This window comes from Etheostoma spectabile, chromosome 21 (assembly GCF_008692095.1).
Source record: "Etheostoma spectabile isolate EspeVRDwgs_2016 chromosome 21, UIUC_Espe_1.0, whole genome shotgun sequence".
In the NCBI taxonomy this organism is placed as follows: domain Eukaryota; kingdom Metazoa; phylum Chordata; class Actinopteri; order Perciformes; family Percidae; genus Etheostoma; species Etheostoma spectabile.
In genome coordinates, this window is record NC_045753.1 from 10,586,048 (window position 1) to 10,592,858 (window position 6,811).

Below are 6,811 nucleotides of genomic sequence, written 5' to 3' on the forward strand. Positions count from 1 at the left end.
GTCGGCATGTGAAACGTAACGGGAGCTGTATCTCCTCTCCTGCCTGACACAAATCAGCTGTAGCCAATCCTAAAACGTGACAACAGCGAGGTTATTCCAGTTTTATTTTATTTTTTACAATTTGGATCTATTATGGGAACTTTGTCCATCATTTCTTTTTTTTACATTGTACACACCAAAGTAGTTGCTGAGACCTGGGAACGTGCGCCGTCATCACAACAAAGTCCGACAGGAAACCGCATCAGTCAGACGTTAGACAGACTGTTAACATTTCATTTATTTAGTAGATTAGATTCAACTTTATTGTCATCGTGCAGAGGCCAATATTTCAGCATATCAGATTTTTAAATAATCAAATATTCATATCGGTATCGGCCTTAAAAACCCTTTATCGGTCAGGCTCTAGTAATAATGTTGCTGTTGGACTGTTTCTCTCTTCTTCTTCTTTGTTTTCTCTCTTCTTCTTCTTTGTTTTCTCTCTTCTTCTTCTTTGTTTCCAACCTGTGTGAGTCTGACTTCTCCCGTATCTTAGCAACTAACTTCGTGAGTACAACTTAATTAGTACTAATAGGAATAACGCCAAAATCTTATGAAATTTCAGCTTTAACCCTTGTGTTGTCTTTCTCTCAACATAAAAAAACACTTGTTGACCCTATCTCAATGTTTTGTTGCTTTTCAAAAACAAAAGTATAATGTTTTTTGGGGTTTTTTTTCCTCCAAAATGTTTTGTCTTGTCCCTTTCGTTGATGTTTTGTCACTTTTTTCGACATTTTAACCGTTTTTTCCAAAGTTTTTGACGCTTACTTCCAGTGTTTTTTTTTTTGTAGTTTTTGTCACTTTTTCCACTTTCAACTTGAACATTTTATGCTTTTTTTCTCCGATGTTTTGTCGCCACAGCCCATATTTCTGATAAATAAAACAAAATAAACTTGGAAACGGGTCAAATCTGACGCTGGACAACACGAGGGTTAAAGGAAGTTAAACTTCAGTAACAAGCTGAGTTGTTGTCACGTTAGCCTTGGTTTTATTTCGTATGGTCCTTGTAGTGTTGAATTTTGGAAAGTGCACATTTACTAATAATAGTATAATAATATGTTTTTGGGCCTCGTTACAAAATCCACAGTTTTTTGTTGGTTTGTTTTTCAACCTTCACATTTTTTCCAGTGATCTTTGTTTTATTGTCATAGATAAAGATCATTTGCACATTTGTTTGAGGTTTGAACTGAAGTGTTAGAATTACATTTTGATGTGTTTACTAATCATTTTTGCTTCACTATATTTAAGAATCTATTTAACAATGCATTTGATATTTATTTTTAAGACTTGTTTGCTAAATAAATGCTCTTTCTGAGATGACACGAGCAGTTTGGAGAACCTTTTTCCTAACATTAGTCTTTGCTTTATTTCCTAAGAGCTTGAAGTGTTGGGTTTTTTGAACGCCCACGTTTAGTAATGACGTTCTTATTGTTGTCTTTAAAATAAATTGTTTGGTTTATTTTCACCTGAACATTTACAGCTTAATTGAGTAATCATAGTCATCATAGTAGTCATAAAGCAGATTTGCACATTTGTTTTGTTTATGAGGTTGTTTGACGTGATGAAAGTATATTTTTTATTTGTTAGACATTTGCTTCACAATAGTTAAAGCTTTAGTGCGTAACTTTTTAATATTAATTAACAGGCCTTTACATTCAACCTGTTGCCAAATGTGTTGCTACAAAGCTAATTAACCCTTGTGTTTCCTGTCAAAATGGAAAATCAACACTTTTGTTGACGCTTTTTTATTGTTTTAAAAAAAATCTTTTTCCCTACGTTTTTGTCCCTTTTTATAAACACGTTTGACGTTTTTTTCAATGTTCAACACTACATAACGCTAACTTATTAAGTTTAGTTTTACAGTTTATTTTTGAATTTATGGTCAATAAACCTCATTTATAGGAAATTATACCTAATGTTTGAGTTAGAAAAGCAGAAATTAGGAATTATTGAGACTAAAGTTAAAGGAATGGATGTTGATGGATAATCACAGACTGGAATATGTCAACTTTTACTCAACACTATTTCAAAAACACTTCAATTTGTTTTACAATGCTATAAAATTGAATAAGACCCAAAATTAATGAAAGTAGAGATTTGTACTTGGCAAAGAGCGTTGTGTGGAATCAATCATGTTATTACGGGGAATTAATAAGAACATTGGTATAGGAAAACGGGTCGATCTGACCCGAGGACACCACTCTCTCTGGATTTCTCAGTATGGCTACGTTCAGAAGATCCCTGTCTAGAGTTTCCTCTTCAGAAGCTCAAGTGAAGATAAATGAAGTGAAGATAATGACCTCTTCATTTTTTTTTTTTTATCCTCCGTGTTCTCCTTGGCTACCAGCAACTGTACTAGCAACTGTGCGCGATCACAGAAGGCTTGTATCATGTGGACACGCCGACAGTTTTGTTGTCATTACTCAGGATTCCTCATGGGGGAGACAGAAACTACGCACTGTAGCTTTAAGACTATATTTTAATAATGTATTTGAAATTTATTTTTGAGAGTTGTTTGGTAAATAACTAATCTTTCTGAGACGACATGAACAGTTTTTCCCTCCTTGACATCACATCAGCACAAGCAGAGGCCACCGGGGGGGGGAAAGATGCTCTCAGGAGGATAACATGTTTCGGCTGATCCTCTTTCATCGTCATGGGGATTTATATTTACATAATGAGATTTTTGATACATAATCATCAGGATGTAATGACTAAGTGAATAAAGGAAAATAATAGAACAGTCTGGTAAGTTCAGAAAATGACATATGTTAATGCAGCCTTTAAAAGCAGGAAAAGACAACACTTGTGCCATATTACGATAGTTAAAATCTAAGATGAAATCTAGTCTCATATCACGATATCATATCGATATATTACCCAGCTCCAGCAGCACTCAATTCAATTTTATTTGTAGTTTCAAATCATAAGAGTTTAGACATGTGTATGGCGGTCCTCGACTAAAGAAATTCTTCTTTGACACTCAAATGATTTTGTTTACTAATTTATTAATTTATTTAATTGACAAATCTATAAAAAAAAAAAAATGACTTTCTCCACAAGAATCAAGCAAAATAATTCTTGTGTTTACCAGAGATGTGTTCAGAAGTTTCTCGGAAACAATTCATTCAGGATGATCGTCAGATCCGACCAGATAGAGAAAACAACACTGGGATGATAAAGGCATGTCACTGTCATTTTGAATCTTTCTTTCATTTTCTTTTTTTTCCTCATTTTTATTCTGTCTTTCTTTTTTTTTCCTCACGTTGCATCCTGTTGCTCATGGGGCAAAAAGCAAACAGAAGATGTGTTCATATCCTTTACTTCAGTAAAAGTACTAATACCACCCTGTAGAAATACTCTGTTACAAGTAAAAGTCCTGCATTAAAAATGTTATACTTCCATACTTGTGTGTGTGTGTGTGTGTGTGTGTGTGTGTGTGTGTGTGTGTGTGTGTGTGTGTGTGTGTGTGTGTGTGTGTGATGGTCTGATCATCTCAGCTGGACCTGTAGGCCGTTATATTTTTGGCTAGTTTTATTTAGAATAAAACATCAGATTTTATAAACTACATGTGTTTTTGTGTGCAGAAATCTTAATGTGTAAAGTAACTAAAGCTGTCAGATGAATGTAGTGGATTAAAAAGTACAATATTTCTCGAAATGTAGAAGTAGAAAGGGGCCTGAAAAGAAACCTCAAATGTGTATTTAAGAACAGTGCTGGAGTAAATGTACTCCACCACTGGTTACTGTGTTAAAAACAGAACAAAAAGAAGATGTAAAAATTAAAAATGATGAATTGACTTAAGAAATATGAACCCAAACGACCGATTAGTCCCCTAACGGACGGGAACGTGCCAGACACCTGACACCCTCTCTGGCCCCAAACCTCCGTACACGCGTGTTGACATGAGAGCAGGGAGGCGGGGCGTCCCAAATCTTCTGCGGGGCTCAGCCTATAAGAGGGGGCCCTAAGCCCCGACTGGCCCTGACAGGAAGCCCAGCATAGCACCACACTCATCTGCTGCACATACACACACACACACACACACACACACACACACTCGTCTGGCTGTCCTTCACCCAAGCAGCCGGTGAGTAGACCCACCGCCACATCATCACTAGGCCTGGAACAGTTATTAATTAATAGTAATTAATTGTCATTTTTCTATTATAGCAGTTGCTAACATTAGCTTGGGTCTTAAGGCGTATGACTGGTAATTGTTCAGTTTAGATATGCCAAGTTGTAATTATATAAATGATTATTGGTTGGACTATTTATTTCTAATATAATTTTAATGTTAGTGTTGTCACTTGACCCTAAACACATTCGTAGCAACAAGAATGACAAAGGAGGGTGTGTGTGTGTGTGTGTGTGTGTGTGTGTGTGTGTGTGTGTGGGGTGGTTCAAAAGGAAATGTTTTAAAGTGACTTAGTTTACTTCATAGGATGTGTATTTGTGTTATTAGATTACCCGGGTCACATGACAGTGATATATAACCTACAGATGGATCCTGGGATTCATTCAAAACTTAAATCTTTTTGATAAAGTAATCAATTAATATACTTTTTTTTTTAAATTTGACTGAAAGAGACAATTATATTGTTAATCACAGTTGTTTCTGAGACAATTAATTGCACAGCGACGTCTGGAATGATTACAGCTATACATACAAAGTAAAAGACAGGAAAAGCACGACGTTGCTGGAGTTAAATGGAGGTCAGTGGATATTTATGGACATTGCTATCATTGTTTTTTCAGCTGAAATTATCTGACTTGAACTGAAAAGATGTAACAGGATATTTTTTGTTTACCAGGCGTTTCCTTTCATACTGTTGTGGAAGAGTTTTCTGTGGCTGTGCTTTGATAAAAGAGACTCTGACAGACTGCTAAATGATTGAAGCTGGATTATTGTTTGAGATGTTTTAATATGAGTGTTAATACGGTGATGAGTTTTGGCACTGGTAACATTACAGCGACTAACAGTTGCTGTATAGCATGTAACATGTACAGCAATTGTAAATCAGAGGTTGCACGCCTCTGGACCACCTAGGGGTTAAGTGTCTTGCTCAGGGACACGTTGGTGGGATTTGAACCCAGATCTCCCACACCAGCGCCATCCCCACCCACCACCATGTCAGAATAATCCTTTTTTCCTTTTTTATTTACTCTAAGAAATAGAAACAGTAACACAAAAAGTACAAATTTAAACAGAAAGCTGATTGACAGCTTTTGACACTTGACAGTTTTTGATACTCAATTTTTGGTTCAATTGTAACGCTGCAACTTGTTTTATATATTCAGTCACATATGTAATGTTTATTCTAGCTCTTTAAAGATATTTTAAGATTAAACAACAGGTCAAATGGTTCATCATTGAACGTGAAAAGGCTGGGTTTCCAGCCAGAGTGGACAAACCAACTGCTTAACCCTCTGACTTCAAAGGACATTTTCACACATCTTCTCAAAGACATCATGAGACATTTGAGATCAGATTCTGTCCAACCATCACGCTCTTCCTATTGTCCCATTGCGTTCTGCAGTCTCGTTGATGCTTTAAAGCAGCTGAAGACGCACTTGTTTAACCCGCTGAGGTCTAAGGGCGTTTTCACACATCTTCTTAAATTCCTCTTTTAAAAAGGTATTTGCATATAACTGATCCCATGTGTTCCACATCAAAATGTTGAGAACAAACTCAGCGTTCTGTAGAGTGACGCCCATGTCTGTCCCAATGTGTAAAGAGATAATTTGGCACTGAAGCTGAAATGATAATGATAATGGTGGCATTATAAAATCCCTCAACTCTCTTTTGACTTGTGATGTGTCGGACGAATTTTTTTGGTGCTTGAAATGAGTTTACCAAAGTCTACCAAAGGGTTATGTATGATTAATAGCAGATAAATCTGAAATGATCGTTTTTTGAGAAAACACGTCAACACTTTATAGTTATATTTTGATATCAAACTGCTGTGCTCTGTAGAAAGATTAAGTCTTGTTCAGGACTGTCGTTGTTTTCCGACCGCGGTGAGCGGATGATCGTTTAGCCCCTCAGAGCGTGCTCAGCACATCAGCTGCCGTGTTGTCCTCGCTCTAACGAGATTACGCTCGGAGCGGCCGGCGTGAAACAGAGCGGTCAGAGCATTTATTAACTTGAGCCGGGGATTATGCCAAATTGGGTCATTCCCAGAGGACGCCCTGCACGGCAGCCGATCTGAGACGTTCAATGACTGGGAAATATGGGTGTAAATCCTGCCAGGTGCTCGTCACATCAGTAAGAGGATTACAGCCTCTAATGTCAGACAGAGGTCACACAGGCCGCATGCTCACTGTTACAGGCTATGCCCCCCCCCCCCCACTTTTCAAAATCCTGTTTGTGTCTACGGACAATTTCCATTAAAATTGTAGGTACACGGATATTTCTAAGAGTGTACTACTCTTTCTGGCAGTGTTTCATTATGGTCAACGTAATTAATTATAAATGTATGTAGAAATGCAGGAAATGGGATTCAAATCAAAAACATATTTCTGGCGGAGGACCCACATACACCAAGGGGGGCAAGGTGGAGGCTGGGGGTTTGGCCTTGACCATCTGCCACGTTGCCTTTTTAAGAGCCATGATGTCTCTATCTCTCATGGGTGGGACAAATTCTCTGGGTTGGCAAAGCAGAGAAAGGGGAGGTAACCTTGCCCCTTATGACCTCATAAGGGGCAAGGTTCCAGATCGGCCCATCACAGCTTTCATTTTCTCAAAGGCAGAGCAGGACACCCAGGGCTCGGT

The 6,811-nt window shown here is 37.6% G+C and overlaps 1 protein-coding gene across 1 annotated transcript in view; it reads left to right on the forward strand.

Moving 5' to 3' along the window:
* Positions 1–4,016: 4,016 nt before the first annotated feature.
* pde6gb (phosphodiesterase 6G, cGMP-specific, rod, gamma, paralog b) overlaps positions 4,017–6,811 on the forward strand; it is a gene marked incomplete in the record, with an annotated part of 7,800 nt that continues 5,005 nt past the window's right edge. The window contains 1 exon segment of the mRNA XM_032501871.1: positions 4,017–4,126.